The 22,281-nt window shown below is 37.0% G+C and overlaps 1 pseudogene; it reads right to left on the bottom strand.

Moving 5' to 3' along the window:
* Window positions 1-2,722: 2,722 nt before the first annotated feature.
* The window catches only part of LOC112413313 (dynein light chain 1, cytoplasmic-like), a 132,234-nt pseudogene continuing 112,675 nt past the window's right edge, over window positions 2,723-22,281 (bottom strand).

Raw genomic sequence — 22,281 nt, forward strand, 5'->3', positions numbered from 1 at the left:
ATACAAAGAGCGTAGTTTCAGCTTCATTATATCATTTGATTCATAGCTTCCTCTTCATTTCTGTATGGCTCCTGATGATTTCCCTTAGCTTCCTGAAAGCTCAGCTATATAATTAAATACCGGTTGGTCATGTTTATCCAGCATATCTAGGTGATTTGTAACAGGCAGTTTTTCAGAGGAGTTAGCCTGCCTTATCACTGAAAGCAGTTGTGTCCTGTATTACTAAAAGAATTGATGATGAAGCTTCTGGTAACGAAGTGTATCATCCACTTCTTAACCTCATCTATTCATTCACTTGACAAATATTAACTGAATGTCTCCTCTGTGTCTCACTCTTCTGTACCCTGGGGATAAAGTGGTCATCAAAAACTGTTGCTACTGTCAAGGAGCTTACAGTCTAGTGGGAGAAACAAATGACAAATTAAATGAGTGTGTGTGGGCTTCCCTGGTGGCGCAGTGGTTGGGAGTCCGCCTGCCGATGCAGGGGACATCTCACAAATATAAGGTATATACTATACAGACACATATATATAAGAACATATCATATTCCCAGGTAGCTCTCAAAGAAGAGCAGATTCTTGGGTCAGCATGTGATCAGTGATATTTTAGATATAGTGAAGGTTTCTCAGAGGAGGATACACTGATCAGGTATCAGGTAGAAAAGTAATGAGGTATCTTAGCAGATGGACAGGGGTTGTATGATTGCTCCAGACAGAGACAACGTTATTAAGTACAAAGACTTAAGAATGGGAGTTGAAATGTTTTTCTGGAATTAAAAACTCAGGAGAATAGTTTATTCATAGTCAAATCAGTGGTTCAGCCAAATAAAAAAATATTGAGTGCTTCATATATTAGGTGTTGCATGAGACACAAAAGTTAAACACCAGTAACTCAATGTGCACTTACAGTTTAATAGGGAAAGTAAGGAATAACCTCATGGAAAGTAATACAGTCATGAAAAGTATTTTAATTACTGTCATCTTATTGCTTCCAGAAAAATAACATAGAACATCATGTCATACTCTTCTCAATTTATTAATAATTTTAATAGCTTTAAAATTGTAGCTATATTATATGTATATGTAAGCACTAATATTATATGTATTTTTACAAAATTGCTAACATTTACCAAAAGTTACTTGGATTCCTTCCAGTTTCTCTTGGTTTCTCGTCTCTCCAGCACCAGCTCAGATTACCTTGATCTTTTCCTCAAAGCAAAAGAGAAAACAAAGAATAGCCCTTTTAAAAACACACAAACAACAACAAACTTAAAAATACCTTTAAAATAATTGTTTTGAAAAAAAGAGGAAAGAGTACAATTTCCCACAAAATTCGTGATGAGAGCTAGCAGCACAATTGTTAATAATGCCTAGATCTCTTGCCTTAATAAGGCTCTGGGTCCTTACAGCCCTTTCTTCTAGTACATAATACAGATATCTCCCACTTAATATCAGTAATACATTCCTGAAATGAAAAGTTCTAAGCAGAAATGCTAAGTTGGAGCTGATTTCCCATTGTTTGAAATGGGAAATATATTTCTCATCACATGTGTAGAGCAATGATCTCTGAAAGAAAGGAAACAAATGAAGTGAGTCCTATGATCACTCAGTGTAATACCTAGAGAGAGTTTTCAGACCAGAACACAGGGTGGTGAAAGTCAGGGTGAGCCCAGCAGTGTACCTGAGTTGAAGAGATGGACTTGGGAATTTGGGAACATCAGGGTAAGGAGTTCACAGGGCAGAGTAAAGGAGAAGAGAGAGTTGCAGTGAGAGAAAGGTCTGAAGATCTGCAGAAGCACCAACCCCCCCGCCCTCCACTGAGTCTTCATTTGAGTATCAGAACATTCACATGAGGAAGCTACCTGAAGCCAAGGGACGAATAACCTGAAAGAAGCAGGCAGAAAAATCTCCAGGCTTAAGTGGAACAGAAATTATTGGTGTTCTCACCAGCCTGAGTCGAAAAATTGTAATATGCGAGGTATCAGGTAGACTATTCAGAAGGATATTGGCTCACTTAGGGGCAAGATGAGACCTAGACCAAAGGCTTCTCTGGTCCTGCTTAACAAAGCTCAAAAGCAAGTTTAAAAGGATCAAACCCCAAGGAAAAAAAATGAAGAAAACTTCACCAAGACTCATCATAATCAAATTGCTTAAAACCAGTGACAAAGAGGGGGGAACACATTTTGCAGAAAGAAACAAATATAAGAATTATAGCAGACTATTGTTTTGGAAACAGTATGAATCAGGAGACAGTGGAACAGTATCTTTAAAGTACTGAAAGAAAATAACATCAACCTTGAATGATATAGCCAGTAAAAATATATTTCAGTAATAAAAGTGAAATATTTATTCAAACATACAAAAAGCAGAATCATCACTAGCCAACATGCAATTTTATTTGTATTTATTTATTTATTTTAAAACACACATTTCTCTAACAGATGTATCTATTTTTTTTTGAAAGGAATAGACTATGAGGAGGGAAAATATGTGGCAGAGAGTTAAGGAATAGAACATATATACAAATGTAAGTTGTTTTATTAATTGTTTTAGAACCACAACAAATTAGTACAGAGAATGCCTTGTATAAAACAACACAAAAAATGTTCAAAGATCGAGGTGTTGCCTTAGGCAAGGCTGAAGATTTAAGTCTGGTGTTTGGAATTTAGGCTGTAGTCCTTGTTTTTGGATGTATCACTGGGTGTGTGGGACAGTCTGTGCTTTTAACCAGATTTGAACAGAAGAATGACCACTTGGCCCAGGTACAAGTAGATGAGGTATTTGGTTTAATGTGTCATGTAATTACTGAAGTTCTTCCCCACGATTCAGTGCCAGGTGGGATTGTGCTTCTTTTCAAACTCCTTCTTAATATAGGCTGCTATATCCGTCTCTATATTTCTCCAATGCCTGAGTAGCACAGTCCACCAAGTCCTGTTGCATTTCCTCTGACATAACAGCATTTTTAATCACAGCATTTTGGTCACAGTGAAGTAGGGGCAGGCTGACTGCATCCAGTCTGCTGGAGTAGGGGCTGGCCAGACATACAATTTTAAAGGGAGATCTTTGGGTAAAAGGAAATGATACCACATAAAAATCTGCATCTGTACAAAAGACCAAATAACACCAGAATTCGGGAATATGTGAGTAAATACAAAATGGTGTTTTCTTATGTTCTAAATTACACTAAAAGATAATTGAATGCTTAAATAAAAAATAATAACAATGTATTTTGGTATTTACAACAGATGTAAAAATAAACTGTATGACAATAACACAGGGACCAGGAGAAAGTAAATAAATTGTACTATTTAAAGGTTCTTCGACTACAGGTGAAGTGATATATTACTTGAGAGTAGAGTGTTATAAGTTATCTATACTAGAAACACCAAAGCAAAATTTCACCAAAGAGAGTACATGGATTGCGAATATGCACATGAATAGATACTAACATCATTAATCATTAGGGAAGCTTAAAGCGACAACAAAATACCACCATATACTTATTTGAGTGGCTTAAATTTTAAAATAATAATAAACTGACTATTAAATGCTGGCAAACGTGGAGAAACTGGAATTCTCGTGTATCACTGTGGAAATGCAAAATGGTACAGCCACGTTGGAAAACAGTTTGGCAGTTTCTTACAAAGTTAAACATACACTTGCCACATGACGTAGAAACTTCACTCTTAGATATTTACCTAAGTGAAATGATTATATTTCCAGAAGCTTTACTCATAATGCCAAAATTTGGAAATGATGAAAATGTCCTTCAGCTGATGAATGGATAGACAGTGTGGTGTGTGCATACAATGGGATACTACTCAGCAATACAAATGAATGAAATACTGATGTTTGTAAGAACATGGAAAAATGTCAAATGCACGTTGGCAAGTGAAAGAAACCAGACCCCAAAATCTACACACTGTATTCATCCATTTGTGTAACATTCTGGGAAAGGTAAAACTCTAGGGACAGAAACTGATGGGTGATTGCCAGTGGCTGGGGGTATGGGAGGTAATGAATCCAAAAGCACAAAAAACAAACAAAAAAATCGAAGCCCAAGAATTCCTATCTTGAACCCAGGCTTGTTCAGTTCCAAAGCTCCTGTGCTCTTGATAATAATCCAGTGATGGATAACATGTTCCAGGTTAATTAAAGGGAGAGAAGTATGAGAGTGCCTACTCATTACGCATATGAGTATTTCTCATACTCATTAACTCATATTCTAAAACACCACTATTCTTGTATTACTTGCTTGGTTCTCCAAGTGTGCTGCCCAGAGCAACAACATCAGCAGCACCTGGGAACTTGTTAGAAATACAAATTCTCAGGCTCTATTCCCAGACCTACTGATTCAGAAACTCTGTGGGTGGGGGTAGATTCAGTAATCTGTGTTTTAACCAGCCCTCCAGATGATTCTGATGTGCACTAAAGCTTGAGAACTACAGATCTACATTAACTCATTAGTTCTCATTACTTCAAACAATAAATGCATATTAGTTGAGTTACTTTCAGTTAATCTGCTTTGGAACACTACTCATCTGTGAAGTCCCTTATGAAATACCAGCTTTGTGAAACCTCCCATTCCTCCCTGCCCCCCCACAATACATTGTTTATACCTTTATTAAACATGCATTTCCTTTCACCTTGTATTATATTTCATTGCTGACATGTCTGTAACCTTCACTAGAATGCCAGTTCCATGGGGCATGGATTCTCATATTTCAGGACTTATAAAACTCATTGCCAGTATAATTTGAGTAAGGGCAAATCCAGCTGGTCATAAAGGTTAAAATAATTGGGAAGTATCAGTTTCCAAGGTACATAAAGTTTCAGACTTGGTTCAAGTAAATCATTTACATTTAGTGGTCATCACCTTTTCAAACTCATAGAAATGAGGGTGGGGGTATGGCAGCCATGAAAATGTTGCTCACAAATCTCCTACTGTGGGACATAATTGATCAATAGCCTCGGCTATTGAGCTCTGAATCCATCGCAGCACTTCCCACAGGTTGCTTCTAGCCAATGATTCCTGCAAGGCATAGGACTTCTCTAAGGAGCAACTTTGGCTCAAGGACTCCCCATCAACCATACTGAAACTTTCTTAAAACTGTACTGCAGTCTACGACTTTACCTACCCAACCTTCCTTCCATCTGTCTTCCACAGGTGTCCAAATTGCATAGTGGTCTGCTAAACAACTTTCAGTACCCTCCCCGCTTTCCATAGCCATTTCTCCCAATAAATCTCTGCCTTATTTAATCCTGTCTTAGTGTCTGCTTCTCCCAGAATCTGAACCAACATTGGGGATATCATGTCTAGTTTGAGTTCCATGAGTAGTTTTGTTTCACATAAGCAATTGTTTTGTTTTTAATGCATGGACAATGTTACCTGGGTAGATGGCCACTTCCCCTTGCAGATTGGCTACTAGAAAGCTGAGAACAATAGGATGCCTCTAGTTTTTGAGCTAATCATTTTTTCTTTAAAATTTGGGTACATTTGTAAATAAAAGTTTAAATTTTAAAAAATTTTGAATTTAGTTGTATAGATTATTTAAGCTACATGAAATAATTTCTGAAAAAAAGCCGGGGTAAAAATAACCCAGGTAATGGTCAAATAATAAGGGGTGGGGTCGGGATTGCCATGTTCAACCAGTCCCATATGCTATGTACTTCATGGCTTGAACTGGATGCTTATTGTGAATGGTGCCACCTGTAGTTGTGTGTTGGTCCTGGGTGGTATGCTCAAAGATGGAAAGAACATGCTAATGGAAAACCCAGATAGTGACATGGAGAGGTCCAGTCAAGCAGATAATTTGGGTAACAATATATAGCTGGGTAATAATAACCTTACTAGAATATAAGAAGTAGGGTTTCACTCCTCAAAGTTAAGCTATAGAGCTCTTTATATTCCTGGAATAGGGACCCCACAATGGAGAAAATTTAGAAGCCCTAAGTACTAATAAGAACTCTTTAGGGCAAAAGCAACAGATTAACTTGAAACAAACTGGCTTAAATTAAAAGGTTAATAAACCATGTAATCATACTGTACAAAAAACAACAACGACCAAAAAAAACACAGCCACAGCTTTAGGTAAGACTCTAACTTTGTCCTGTTAGGGAGGAAAAACTTTTCCTCTCCTCTTTCAGGTTCTGAACCTGTGGCCCTTCGAATTAAACTAATAGAAGACAGATTAACAGGAGAAAAGGCACACAATTTTTATGAATACTTACATGCACAGGAGTTTAGAGGAAAGAAGTGAAACTCAAGCAGTTGGACTTGGGGGCTTATGTACCTTTTAACAAAGGAAAGAGGGTTAGGCTTCAAGGGGTGATAAATTACGGGAAAGTAATTAAGAAATATATGGGGGAAATAGCGGAAGATAAAGGCTATTTTTGTAATGTCTGTTTATGCAAACTCATCTTGGTGTCATCCCCAGTCTTTGATGATAAGAGTTCCTCTTGTCTCCCTGGTACTGGGGCTGGAAGAGGGAGCACTATCCTCAAAGGGAAATTCATACCCAACTTTTAGGAAGATAAGGAAAGGGGAGAGAACTCTTCTGTGTTTGTTGACTCTCAATTGCCTTCAGCTCAAAATAATCCTTATGCCAAAGTGGCATATTTGGGGTTGAATATTCTGATTGCCTTCAGTTTCAAACATTGTGAAAGGGACCTTGTAGAATGTACATTTGTCATTTGTCAATTTTGGCTGCTCAGAAAATGAAGAGCCTCTGTTTAATTTTACAGAAGTGGTTTTAGGTGCATTCGGCCCACCCAGTATAGCTGGTTTCTCTGTTTTGGTCAGTTCCTCATCCTTAATCTTTGGACCAATAAAGCTGCCAGCACCTCCTGGGGCTACACGCTTCCTACTTCAGGTTCAGCAGGATACATGTCTGATTTTCCAGAGTCACATGAATGAATGAATGAATAAACACACTGTTTTTCTATTCTTATATTTTTGGATCAATTTGAGATAATTTACTAATAGCTAAATGTGAGTTATTAATTTAAAATATAATAGTAGTAGATTGTAGGTTATAATTAAAATGGGTTAATAATGAATTATCATTATAAAATAAAATCTTTAAGGGTCAGAGGAACATGTTTGTTTCTAAACATGGAAAATGGACCATGAGCACAGATGAGTTATAAGGCCCCAGCTATCTAAAGTAATTCATTTCAGCGTTAGGGTTTTCATGCAACACAGTTCATTAGGAAAATAAAATATCTCAAACACCTTGTGTTTCTGTTGACATTAGTAGAAGTTGCTTGCATACATCAGGTGTTGACTATTGTCCAGAAGTACTGAAATAATACTTTAAAAGTGTCGCTTTCAATATGAAACATTGATGATTGAAGCATTTTATTCTTCCTGTGGGGGTTAAACATGAATGTAGAACGGCCAGTGAATGAATGTTGAATTGGCAGGAAACAAAGTGTTATATTCTTGAATTCCTTTATGCTAAGGAAAAAATTACTTGAGTCTTCTGTGTCTCAGCTTTCTCATGTCTTAATAGAATCTATTTCATAGGGTTGGTTTAGAAGGAAACATTATATTCAGTACAGTGACTGGCATAGCTCCTGACGCTGATGAAAGATGACTATCAACACAGCTTTTTAAGCGTGATACTTTAAAATTATCATGCATTCCTTGGTCAGGTATTAGGAACTAATCATTAGATGTTGATGGTTTCATTAAAAAGATAATTCAGATTGCTTGTTAAGTCATTCCAAAAATATGTATTGTGCTCTTTTGAATATTAAGCACTGTGCTAGATCCAGCAGATGACTAAGTAAAAATATCTGTCCTCAGTCAGCTCATGGTTTGGTCAGGAGGTAAAAATAATTTAAAATTAATGTTAAAAAAACAAACAAAAAATCCCTGAACTCCTAGATAGAGAGAACAGATTGGTGGCTGCCAGAATGGGGGTGGGAGTCTGGCAAAATGGGTAAAAGTGGTCAAAAACTACAAACTTCCAGTTATAAAATAAATACGTCTGGGTATGTAATGTACAGCATGGTGACTGTAGTTAACAACACAGTATTGCATATTTGAAAGTTGCCAGGAAGGTAGATCTTAAAAGTTCTTATCACAAGAAAAATAAATAAATTTGTAACCTTGTGGTGATGGGTATTAAGTAGACTTATTGTGGTGATCATTTCACAATATATACATATATCAAATCATTATGTTGTACGCTTGAAACTAATATGTTATATGTCAGTTAGATGTCCACTTAAAAATCAGTGTTAAACAAAGATAATAAAATTATATACTGAACTCTGCTTAAGGGACCAGAGTGGTAACAAACTAGCAATGTCAATATATCTACTGTACTAATAGTAAGAGCTAACATTCATTTACTGCTTAGTATGAGACAGGTACTGTTCCAAGCTCTTTTTATATATTAACTTATTTAATCCTTACAACAACCTGATGAAATTGATGCCATTATTTTCCTTTCCAGTTAAGGAAACAGAGGTACAGAAAGGGTAAATAACTTTCCTAAGGTTATTCAACTAGCACGAGGCAAGATAAACCAACCCCAGCCATCTGATTTCAGAGTCTGAGCCCTTAAGCTCAAGGTTGTAGTGCCACTCTGAGGCATCCAAGGTGCCTTTGCAGAGGAAGTGATATAATAATTGAAGCTGGAAGGATGTGCAGGATTGAGCCAGGCAGATTTGGGTGAAAAACACTTCGGTGAGAGGGAGTAGCATGTGTATTGGCAGATAGAACAGGTTATATTCAGGCTACTTACATGTAATTTACTATGTCTGTAGCCCAGGTCAGTTACGAAGAAACCAGAGGTGGGGAGACTAGTTAGGAAGTTGCAGTCCAGGTGAGAGATAATGAGGGACCAGGAGGCTATGTTGGTGCTAGGTGGAATGGAGTACCTGTTACGTGCTATATTCTGTAGGGAATACAAAAATGAATGGGACATAACCTTGGCCTCAAAGGGTTTATACTCATGTGGGGAGAGAGATGGTTCATATTCGACTGTACATTTTACTGGAAGCACAAGTTTTGACAACAAGATGAGAGGGAAAATTGACCTTCACAAGTAGAAAGAGAGAAAAAATGCTAATTTTAACATTGATAAGTATAGAATAATATTAAGGATAAAATGTGATTTCCATGACTACACAATCAGAAATAACCAGCTTTGAAGTAGTTGCCAGAAAAATATTCCAAGGATTATTTATGGGTTTAAAGTTAAATTTGTCAGTAATATAATTCTTTTAAGAAAGGAGGGATGAAAATGGGATGTGTACACTGAAGCAGAGGCTCTAAAAACAACAAGCTTTCCTCCCACAGCTGTCAGCAGTGGTCAAGTGTTATGAGAATACTATGTCTGCTTTGGGGCTTTGAAATCAATATCAGTAACTTGGAGAGGGTACAGAATGTGATAAAGGGTTTAGGAAATAGGAGAACCAAGCAAAGGATAAAGGTATTCTGACTATTCTGAACACACTGACCTGTGCAAGCATGCCAATAGCAGCCCCACATCTAGAAAAGACACAGGCTCTATTTAAAAAGACATGGACTTACATTTTAAAAGTTTCAGCTAGTTTAACTGGAAATTGCTTTGAATGTATGTACTTCTTCTATGCTCTGAAATTTCCTGGAAAATTAAATACAACATGCATTTTAATGAAGCGCCATAAGTGTTAAAGACGGAAGGGGTTGGGCATCAAGGAAATTAGAATTTTCTTTAATATCATTATCTTAGCCCACTTGAACACATCTAGGTTTTTATATCACCGTTAAAACACTTTGAAACAAATTAACATTTACTAAAGAAACTTTATGATTTAGTTTACAAAATTCTGACATGGCAAATTTCATGTTACACTAGCAATTAGATATATTTACTCATAAAAGTTTAATTCATTAAAATTATTCCATACATATACATTCATATATATAAATCATAGACATATGATCTTGATTAATAAACGTTCGGTACTATATTTAGTATACTTTTGTAAAGTGTTTATTGTGTGTTAGGCAGTTTTCAAGGTGTTTGGGATTCATCAGTGAACAAAACAGGCAAAATGTGCTGCCTTCCTAGAGTTTACATTCTACTGGAGTAAGGAAGATGGTGAAAAATAAACATAATAAATGAATAAATGTTCTAGTATGTTAAAGCTGATGAGTACTGTAGGAAAAGGAAACCGAAGCAGAAGAAGGTTAGGGAAATCAGGAGGGCTGGAGGTGCTGAGAACAAGGTGCAGAATTAAATAGAGTGGTCAGAGTAGCATCCTTGGGGAAGTGAGAATTGAGCAAAAGCTCGCGAGGAAGACAGCCATGGGAAAAATAAACAATACTCTGGTGTAAGAATGTTCTAGGCAAAGGAAACGGCTAGTACAAAGGCCCTAAGAGAACAGGGTCCCTTATGTGTTTGTGACAGCAAAGAAGCCAATGTGGCTGGGGCAGAGTGAACGGGGGGAGAAAAATGAAGAGAAGATCAGAGAAATGGAGGATGCAGACCATGTAGGGCATCCTAGGCCATTGTAAACTTTGACTTTTGACTCTGAATAAAATGGAGTTACTAGAGGGTTTTGACTAGAGGAGTGACATGGTCTAACTTCTCTTTTAAAATATCACTGGTGGACTTCCCTGGTGGTGCAGTGGTTAAGAATGCGCCTGCCAATGCAGGGGACACAGGTTCTAGCCATGGTCCGGAAGACTGCACATGCCGCAGAGCAACTAAGCCCATGCGCCACAGCTACTGAGCCTGCGCTCTAAAGCCCATGAGCCATAACTACTGAGCCCGTGTGCCACAACTACCGAAGCCCGCGCACCTAGAGCCAGTGCTCTGCAACAAGAGAAGCCACCGCAATGAGAAGCCGGCACACCTCAACAGAGTAGCCCTCGCTCACTGCAACTAGAGGAAGCCCGTGCAGCAACAAAGACCCAATTCAGCCAAAAATAAGTAAATAAATTTTAAAATTTATTAAAAAAAAAAAAGAGACTGTGGAAAATAAAAAGGCATAAAACATCACTGGCCACAGTGTTGAGAAGAGAGTGTAAGGAGGAAAGGATAAAAACAGAAGATCAGTTAGGAGATTGTACTGCAATAATCCAGGCAAGAGAGGATGGTTCCAAAGTTATAGCAGTGGAGGTGGTGAAAAGCAGCTGAAATTGAATAAATGGAAAAAGCAATTTCTATAATTTAGTTTCGTTTTGTTTTCAGTTTTCCACTATAGACCTTAATGGAGTTTTCTGAGATCTTCAAAATGCTGTCAGAAAATATTTATTTAGTCCCCACTTTTTATCATAGTTTCATAGCAGACACTGAAAGATATGAAATAGGTAACAAATGCCTATCCTAGCCTTAGAAGTGTCTGCACTATAATTCTAAATAGTTTACTATCAATTTAGAGGATAGATGAATATGTGGGAAATTTGACTGTGACCCTACCAGGGATAATTTAGCTGTTCTGATTGGTAGAAAGGAATCACCTTTTTAGCTCAATGCTCCAAAACTGTCCTTGAAGTTCTTCACTGTGGAAGGAAGACATCTTTCTATCAAGTCTGAAAAATAGCATTGGTCTGTGCTGCCTCAAAAATGTAATCGCTGGTTGCATGTGCTATTTAAATTTAAGTGAAAATTGTTTAAAATTAAATCAAAACTGAAATTTAGTTCCTCAGTCATAATAGCCACATTTCAGGTGCTTCATAGCCACATGTGGTCAATGGTTACTGTATTGGAGAGAACAGATTTATAACTATTCCATCATCCCATAAAGTTCTATTGGGTAGCACTGCCTAGGTGCTTGTAAGGAAAATTATATACCAGATGTTCCTGGTATCCCTCTTTCTAGATTCAATCAGTTTGGATAACTACAAAAAAAGGAATAGGAAAGAAAACACAAACTTTGTATCCCTTATGTATTCTAATGAAATACCACCCCTGTGTTTTTCCCATTTCTTTTGCATTTGTCTTTCATGGCTTTTTTCCTTTTCCTTTTTCTTTTTTGTCTTGAATTTCTTGGTGCTATCTATATTTTCCACCACCTAGAATTAGAAATCAACTCTTTTGTTTCAAATGTGAATTCCCCACCCCCAATTTATAAGCTGCTACTTTATATGACAAAAGAATTGATTTCTGAAAGCACTATTCAGACATTAGCAAAACCAGCAATTGGAATTACCATTCAAATCAATGTCCCTTATGAGCATTAACAGGCAATGCTAAGACTTAGTCTTATTTTTAGACTCTTCCAAATTCCTCTACTATATGATTTTTAATCAGTCCTATATGATAGCAGGCATCTTTCTTTGCTTCTTACGTTTCAGCTTGCTTTCTTATCATTTTTGTGCAGTGCTACTTATTTAGACTTCTAACTGAAGCAGCAAGTGTGGATTTATTCAACTTACACGATGATTTATTTTCTTGGGGAACAAAGAATAAATATTATATATTAAATTAATGATTCTAACATGAGCCTGCTTAGGTAATTCAGGTAATTTCTACTTACCATCTCCTCTTGGGGCCAGGTTAATTTGAAGTAGGCTAGAAAGCTAGCCTTGGGATTTGATAATTTTCCTCTTCACTTAGGTCCACCTCCTCCCCCACTTTCCCGTGCTCTGCTCTGCTCTATGTCACAGACCAAAGAGGGATGATTCCCCAGATCCCTGCCAAATTGGTTCTTTTGGGCCTTCACCAATGGCTGGGGCTGGAGGTAAGAAGCCAAGGTATGTCTTCCTCTCTCTCTTTCCTTCCTGAGGTATCTTTATCACTGTCCATAGTAACTCTGGTTGCAGCTCCCACAAGGCAGCGCTTTCCTCTGCAGTACCAGCTCCAACCTTGCAGCTCATTTTATGAGTTCAGCTCCTGCTAGGTGGGCACTCCTCCACGTTTCTAGGTTCTCCTTGGCAGCTAGCTGTGCTGCCCCTCAAACAGGCCCTCCTCCAAGTTTCTAGCACCTGTAAAAGAACTCAGACCCTGGGCTCTGGTAACATCAGCTCCTGCTATAGTCCTTCCAGCGTAGTAATTGCAGCAGTTTTTTGTATTTGATAAGCTCTGGGCTATCTACCCTCTCCCTGTTGTTTTTTCAGCTCTTCTAACAATTTGAGACTAGCTTCTCATATAAAACTCCCTTTGTTGAACTACCTGACATGCCTTCTCTTTTCCTAATTGTACTATGACTGATAAACCCCAATAGCATGGTATCTAAAAGTAGCAGGTAGGCACAAAAACAAATGATCTCAGGGTCAGAACTGTGCTTGAAATCCAGACATTCCAATTTCTGAGTGGGTCACTAAAGAAGATACACACTTTGAGTTTCAATATCCTTACCTGTAAAGTTTGGAAAATAATTCCAATTCCATTTGTTGATCACAAATACTGAATGAGATTATTTAAATGAGTGCTCTTAGAAAATATCTAGCAGGAGATACACAATGAATATTCAAATGATTGTAAAATGTTTTCATCCTTCATTTAGGAAACAACTTCACTGTTGTAACTTTAGTTTTTAGATCTTTATCTAATTAGCAGACCTCAAACAAGATTGATCTGAAAGGAAATTTAATCCTTTCAGATTCATATGTGTTTAAATCTGCATTACTACTTTTCTCAGAGGTTGAGTGAGGGGTATATTCTTGCTATTTAAAAAGACTAATTCATCGAAAAATAAATCATACTCAGGCTGTTGTGCAATCTTTTACACTAAAATATATATTCTAGCGTTCCTGAGTTTTTCTGTCCTTGAAGAGCAATGGGAGAAATCTGTCCACAGTTTTATTAAACCCTCCTTTCCTATTGTCACCAAGACATCCATCTCTGGTAGCCCAAAACTAAGTGGTGTGAAATGTAAACAATATTATGAGCAAAATCTTCCAGCAATGAGCACAATTTGCAGACACCAGTCACTGAGGCTTACCTCTTGTCATTGGCAGATACATTTCTAACTTCCTTGTTTCAGGCAAAAGTGTTCCCCTATAATTAGAGCAATTCCAAATATTAGAGGATTATGTTTTAACCAACTACTTTACATTTTAATCACATTTTATTGTGAACTATAATATATATTGAGGAAGTTGTACAAAGCAGGCATTTACAACTCAATTCTTTCTCATATAATGAACTTCTGTTCAATGATCCTCAAGATCAAGGAATAAATAAAGCCATCAACCTAAAAACCTCATTCAGACTCTGTCATAATCACTACAACTCTCTTCCAAAGAGAATCTGAATTTTATGGTAGTTATTTCCTGCTTTTCTTTATAGCTTTACCTCCTTAGAATGTGTCCTTAAACAGTATGACTTATGTGTACCTGATCTTTTACGCTACTTGGAGTAATGTAGAAGAAGTGTTCTACATTTCTCTTCTCAGCATTATGTTTATGGGAAACATACATGTAGTTCTAATTCATCCATGTTTATCTTTCATAATATTTCATTGTTTGACTTATCATAATTGATCCATTTTACTTTTCAATGAGTTTGAGATTATTTTCAGTTTGAGATATTACAAATAATGATGCTAAGCATATTTTTGTATATGTTGCTTGTTATATATTGTGCCTATACTTCTTTTAGGTAGAGATGTGAGAGTAGAATTGCTGAGTCATAGGGCAAGAATATCTTCAATTTTGGTAGATAATATCATACTGTATTTCAGAGTACTTTAAACAATTTATATTTTTATTAGTACCTTAATAGAATTCCCATTGCCTACATCCTTGACAATATCGGGTATTTGTGTGTGTGTCTGTGTATGTGTGTGTGTGCACTCATGTGCATGTTTCTTAAATTTTAGTGGCATCTCATAATTTTAATTCGCACTCTGTTGATTACTAATGAACTGAGCATATTTTATATGTTTATAGACTACTTGGACATCCTTTTCTGGGAAGGGAAGTTTAAAGATCTGGCTCAATTTTATTCCCTATTTTCTATTGGGTTGTCAGACTTTTTCTTGTTGATTTTTAGTTCTTTATTTTTTCAAAGGAAGCCAGTTCTGTATCAGCTGTATGTTTTATAAGTGTCTTATACTGCTACATCTCCTTTGCCATTCTTATGATGGCATATTTTGATAAACAACAGTGAAGTAAAAGTTTGACTAAATGAACTACATTAAAATTAGGAACTTTTATTGTCTCAAGAAAATTAATCGGTCAAAAATTCTCACAAAATATTGGCAGATCAGGGGCTTCCCTGGTGGCGCAGTGGTTGAGAGTCTGCCTGCCGATGCAGGGGACACGGGTTCGTGCCCCGGTCCGGGAAGATCCCACATGCTGTGGAGTGGCTGGGCCCGTGATCCATGGCCGCTGGGCCTGCGTGTCCGGAGCCTGTGCTCTGCAACGGGAGAGGCAGTGGCGGTGAGAGGCCCATGTACTGCAAAAAAAAAAAAAAAAAAAATTAGCAAATCAAATCCAACAGCATATTAAAAGCATTATTCACCATGACCAAGTAGGATTCATCCCAGGAATGCAAGGGTGGTTCAACATAAGAAAATTAATCAGTGTAATTCATTACATTAATAGAACCAGGGGAAAAACACATGATCATCTCAACTGATGTAGAAAAGTCACTTGATAAAAATCTAACAGGCTTTCATGATAAAAACTCTGAGAAAAGTAGGATAAAGTTAATGTGATAAAGTTTATTTATGAAAAACCCATAGCTAACATCCATCATACTCAATGGTGAATAACTAAAAGCTTTCCCTCTAAGACCAGGAATGAGACATGGATTCCTGCTTTCACTGCTGCTAGTTAACATTTTTCTGGAAATTCTAGTCAGAGCTATTAGACAAGAAAAAATAAGTAAAAGGCTTCCAAACTGGAAAGAGAGAGGTAAAACTAACTCTATTTGAAGATTACATGATCCTATACTTAGAAAGTCCCAAAGAATCCACAAGAAAGCTACTAGAGCTAATAAATGAATTCAGCAAAGGTGTGGGGTACAGGAACAACACATGAAAATCAGATTTGTTTCTATACACCAGCAGCGAGCAATCTGAAAAGGAAATTATGGAAGCAGTTCTATTTACAGTAGCATCTAAGAGAATTAAATACTTAGGAATAAATAATATACTAAGGAGGTGAAAGACCTGTACACTGAAAACTACAAAACATTGCTGAAACAAAATAAAGATCTAAATAAATGGAAAGATATCCCATGGTTACAGCCAGGAGGACCAGCATTATAAGATAATAATACTACCTAAAACCATCTACAGATTACATGCATTTCTATCAAATTTCTAACAGCCTTTTTCACAGAAATGGAAAAGCTGAACCTCAAATTCATATGGAATTGCAAAGGGCACTGAATACCCAAAACAATCGTGAAAAAGAATGAATTTGGAGCACTCACACTTCTCGACTTTGAAACTTACTACAAACCTACAGTAATTAAAACAATATGGTACTGGCCTAAAGGAAGATATATAGACCAATGGAAAAGAATAGATAGCCCAGAAGTAAGCCCTCATATGGTCAATTGATTTTTGACAAGGGTGCCAAAACCATACAACAGAGAAAGGACAGTCATTACAAGAAATGGTGCTGGGAAAACTAGATATTCACATTCAAAAGAATGAAGTTGCACCTTTACCTTACACCATATACAAAAATTAACTGAAAATGAATCAAAAACATAAACAAGAGCTAAAACTACAGAAGGTCCCTGACTTAGAGTTTTTTGACTTTACGATGTTATAAAAATGATTCTCATTCAGTAGAAACTATACTTCCGATTTTGAATTTTCATCTTTTTCTGGGCTAGTAATATGTGGTGCCATACATGTTGCTGGGTAGAAGCAACAAGCTGCAGCTACCAGTCAGCCACAACATCCTGAGGGTAAACAACCAGTATACTTACAACCATTCTGTACCCATACAACCATTCTATTTTTTTACTTTCAGTACAATATTCAATAAATTACATGAGATATTCAGTACTTTATTATAAAATAGCTTTTGTGTTAGATGATTTTGCCCAAGGTAGGCTAATGTAAGTGTTCTGGGCACGTTTAAGTTAGGCCAGGCTAAGCTATGATGTTCAGTAGGTTTAGGTGTATTAAATGCATTTTCAACTTACAGTATTTTAAATTTACAATGGTTTTATTGGGATATAACCCCATCATAAGTCGAAAAAGATCTGTATAAGATTCTTGTAAGAAAACATCAAGGAAAATCATGACATAGGGTCTGTCTGTGATTCCATGAATTTGACACCAAAAGCACAGGCAACAAAAGAAAAAAAATATATATATAGGACTTCATCAAAATTAAGAACTTTGTGCATCAAAGGACACTATCAAGAAAGTAAAAACACAATCTACAGAATGGAAGAAATTGTAAGTCATTCATTTCATAAGGGACTAATATCCAGAATATATAAAGAATTCCTACAACTCAAGAACAACAAAAATAAATAACCCAATTAAAAAATGGGGAAAAGACTTGAATGGACAGTTCGCTAAAGAAGATATACACATGCCCAATAAGTACACGAAAATATGCTCAACATCCTTAGTCATTAGTGAAATATAAATCAAAACCCCAATGAGATAACATGTCACGCATACTAGAATGGCTATAATTTTTTTAATGGAAAATAACATCTGTTGGTGAGGATCTTGAGAAATTGAAACCTTAGTGCATTGCTGGTGGGAAAGTAAAATGGTGAAGCTGCTGTGGAAAAAGGTTTGGCACTTCCTCAAAATATTAATCATAGAACTACCATATAACCCAGCAATTCCACTCCTAGGTATGCATCCAAATACTTTAAAGCACAGACACAAACAGACATTTGTACACCAATGTTCATAGCAGCATTTTTCACAATAGTCAAAAGGAGCAAACAACCCAAGTGTCCATCAACAGATGAGTGCATAAACAAAATGTTGTATATAAAATGGAATAGTATTCAGCCATTAAAAAGAATGAAATTTCTCTACAAATAAAAAATGCTGGAGAGGGTATGGAGAAAAGGAAACCCTCCTACACTGTTGGTGGGAATGTAAATTGGTGCAGCCACTGTGGAAAACAGTATGGAGGTTCCTCAAACAACTAAAAGTAGAGTTGCCATATGATCCAGCAATCCCACTTTTGGATGTATATCTGGACAAAACTATAAATCAAAGGTACATGCACTCTTATGTTCATAGCAGCACTATTTACAATAGCCAAGACATGGTCGCAACCTAAATGTCCATTGACAGATGAATGGATAAAGAAGATGTGGTATATATATACAATGGAATATTACTCAGCCATAAAAAAGAATGGAATAATGTCATTTACAGCAACATGGATGGACCTAGAGATTATCATACTAAGTGAAGTAAGAAAGAGAAAGACAAATGCCATATGACATCACTTATATGTGGAATCTAAAATATGACACAAATGGACGTATATACGAAACAGAAACAGACTCACAGACATAGAGAACAGAGTTGTGGTTGCCAAGGGGGAGGGGTGGGGGGGGAAATGCATTGGGAGTTTGGGATTAGCAGAGGCAAGCTATTATATATAGGATGGATACACAACAAGGTGTTACTGTATAGCACAGGGAAGTATATTCAGTATCCTGTGATAAACTATAATGGAAAAGAATATGGAAAAGTATATATAAATAATTGAATCACTTTGCTGTACACCAGAAAGTAACACATTTTAAATCAACTATACTTCAATGAAAAATAAATTTTAAAAAAATGAATGAAATTTTGATATATGCTACAACATGGATGTACCTTGGAAACATTATGGTGAGTGCAAGACTATTCACTTAGACCTATGTGTAGAGGTCCGCACCTCTGGCACTATGGTTATTCTTATTATGGCACCATTGTACAAAGAATGAGGAGGCTTAGGGCAGAGGCTGGCTGAACTCCACTGGTTGGGTCAACTTAACCACCTGGTTTTTCACTGTCTTTGTAGTGCTGGATGCTCCCTTATGAGCATGAAAATGAGAAAAAGATCTGCCTACTTCATGACCACCCCAATAGATCCATTCATATGCTTATTTCTCAGACCTCCTTGACCATGATCTTCCATTTGTGCTCCTTCCAGGCAGCTGTCCAACCAGCCAACATATTCAACACTGCACAGGATTCTACGCATATTCTAACCTCAGGCTGCTTATTCCTTCACATCAAGTTGACCAAATACACTGTTTAAAGCTATGTCCATTGGGAGGGTTTCCCCTCACCAATGTCTTTAAGGCCCACCCTGGAGTGAGGCTATAATGTAATCTAGTAGTAGTAGCTAACTTTCAGCTTGCACCAACATATTGAGTCAACTCATCTGTGAACCAGGCCTATAGGGAATCCCCCATAATGCCATTGGAGAAGTCCTCAGAGCAGCAGCAGTAGGTATAAAATAGGTCTGTGCTACCTATTTGAGTACCTTTCTTGACTGTCCCAGGCCCATTTTGAATATACAACTTTTATCATTTGATGAATTCCTGCTATGCCTTCTTCTGCAATTTTATGCCTTGGTGGATCAGAAAATACCCAGTTTATGATAAGCAATTCTGGTCACAGGGTCCCTTGATGCCCCATGGTTAGATATTCCCCTTCTACCAGGGCCCAGCAACATGCCAAGCATTGCTTTTTGAATGGTGAATAGTTCTCTGCTGCAAATGGCATGTCCTTATTCCAGAATCCTAGGGGCCTGAACTGTGAATATATGTGGCATCTTTATATACGGGTGCCTCTAGCACCTTGGTATCTGCCATGTATGCCATGTATCATAGCCTGAACCTGTTCCAGAGCAGTCTCTTGCTTTGGGCCCTACTCAAAGCTCACAGTCTTCTAAGTCAGTAGATTAATGGATCAGAGTAGCATTCTCACATGTGTTATATTCCCTCTGTAGAGTCTGCAAAGACTTTTTTCTTAACGGTAAGATGTTCAAGGTGCAATAACATGTCTTAACCTTTAAGAGAATGTACTGGAATATACCAGATCCCTGGACTCCTAAAAAATTAATAAAGTGGCAGTCTCCTGAATCTTTGTAGAGTTTATTTTCTATCCTGTTGTACATGTGTCTTACCATAATATCCAGATTATTTGCCATTTCTTGCATCAACTTCTATTAACTTGATGTTATCTCCCACAACTTATGACTTGGTGGATCAGACAGTACCTGGTAATGAAGAATCACTGTTGCCTCTATGATGAAAGGGGTTTGTAGTATTATCACCTTGGACCTGCATTATGTTCTGCAGGATAGCCACATGATTGGAGTCTCTTGGAATTATGTCGTGACAGAGAGCAGATGAATATATACTGCTCCGTGTGAAAGCAAATCAATTCTCCTCCTTCTTGATGGAGTTAAAATGAATGTATCTGCTGTATCAGTAGCCACATGCAAAGTCCAGGGGCCATGTTGATGTGTACTGGTAAATATAGCATATTAGACAATATAACCAATAAAACTTTGATTAGGATTACTATTTCTTGAAGTTTACAGTAGTCTGATATCTGTCATATTATTGATACATCCATTTTTTTGCATGGAACAGGCTGATGAACCTGCTTCCTTTAATTATCTGAGCACGACTCTAATCTCTTCTTGTCCACTTGGGATGTGGTATTACTTTTGAATTGCAATTTTTTCTGGATGAGACCATTTCAGGCACTTAGACTTGACCTTTACTACCATCATGACTCTTAAAGTGAGTGTTCTGATAAGTACTGTGTTCACCTAATTTATTCACTCGGGGACTGGTGAAATAACCACAAAGCTGTTACATAGACCCACTGGATCCTCTGTGAAATGGTCTTGGGCCAGAATGCCATCTATGATCTGGCCTCTGTAGCCTCCACTCTAACAAGGGCGTCATAATGTTGTTTATGAACTGTGTTATTGGTATAAGCTCATACCCTGTATCCAACAGCCTTTGTTAGTTCTGAGCATTCTCCTTTCCTCAGTGTACGTAAGGGTAAATGGCCATAGATGTCTCCTTATGCAGTACCTAGGAAAATAGCTACTGTATAATACTTACTGTGATATGTCCTCCCCTTCAAACACTGGGCTCTGGGTCTAAAATATGTCTCAGTTTTGGTAACTGGGCAATGGATTAGGATTTTGCATTGCAGCAGCTGACCGGCCTTTTGCTCTCCTGATTTTGCCTTTTTGGGGGCAATCATTTAAGTGTTACTTTAGACGTTATACATTTTTTTAACCTTAAATGCTTCACAGTGTCTTTCCTAAGAACAGGTGTCTTATTTTACCCAACTGTAGTACGTTTATCAAACCACAAAATTTAATATTGATTCATTACTATTACCTAATCTGGAGTTCATATTCAAATTTCATCAACCTTTATAGCTCATTTTTTTTTCTTTCCTAGTTCAAGATTCAAGATTTAAATCAGGGATCACATATTACATTTCATTTTCATGTCTCAGTTCCTCAGTGTTTTGTTTTTGTTTCTTTCATGGCCTTGAAATTTTTGACGAGTACAGGCCAGTTATTTTGTAGCACGATCCTCATTTTAGATTTGCCAAACTTTTCTTATGATTAGATTGATATTATTCATCAATGTGACGGCAGAAACCTCACAGAAGTGCTTTTGTGTCCTTCTCAGTACTTCATATCAAGAAGTACATGATTTCTGCTCATCCTGTCATTGGTGGTGATGTGAACATTGCTCATTTGGTTAAAGTGGTATCTGCAAGGTTTCCCACTGCTAAGATAACATTTTCCCCTTTGCGATTAGTAAATAATGTACGCAGATTCTTTGAGACTATGTGAATATACTTTTCCTCATCAAACTTTTACCCACTATTATTAATATCTGTGTTTGATTCTTGCTTGAATCAATTATTGCTAAAATAATGATTTTCTAATTTGGTCATTCCTTCTACATTTACTAGTTGGCATTCTACTGTGAGGAAGAGCTTTCCCTCTCCTGTATTTTTTTCAATTATTATTCATATCATTAAGGACTCAGATTATTGTTTCATTCAGTGGTTTATATTCAGCTATTATTATTATTTTATTATTAATTTTGCTGCTTTAAAATTGTCCCAGATTTGGCCAGAGCAAGCCCTTTCGAACTCATTTATGTGTTCTTCAGACATATCTTTGTCATTCATTGTGGACTTCCTCCTTTCTATTACAACAAAATGTTCCTGGCTCATCTTGAACATTCCCTGACCCAGAGCTAGACTTGCCATTTTCCCAAGAAGTCCAAATTCTTCTAGTAGATAATGCTATTTAAAAACCAATATTTGGTCTCTAAATGTGCTCATTGTTACTTTGAGTGTCATTGCTTTTAGTTCCTCTCAGCTATCTATGTCTATATAT

The sequence above is a fragment of the Neophocaena asiaeorientalis genome, unplaced genomic scaffold (genome assembly GCF_003031525.2).
Source record: "Neophocaena asiaeorientalis asiaeorientalis breed wild unplaced genomic scaffold, Neophocaena_asiaeorientalis_V1.1 scaffold482, whole genome shotgun sequence".
Taxonomy (NCBI): domain Eukaryota; kingdom Metazoa; phylum Chordata; class Mammalia; order Artiodactyla; family Phocoenidae; genus Neophocaena; species Neophocaena asiaeorientalis.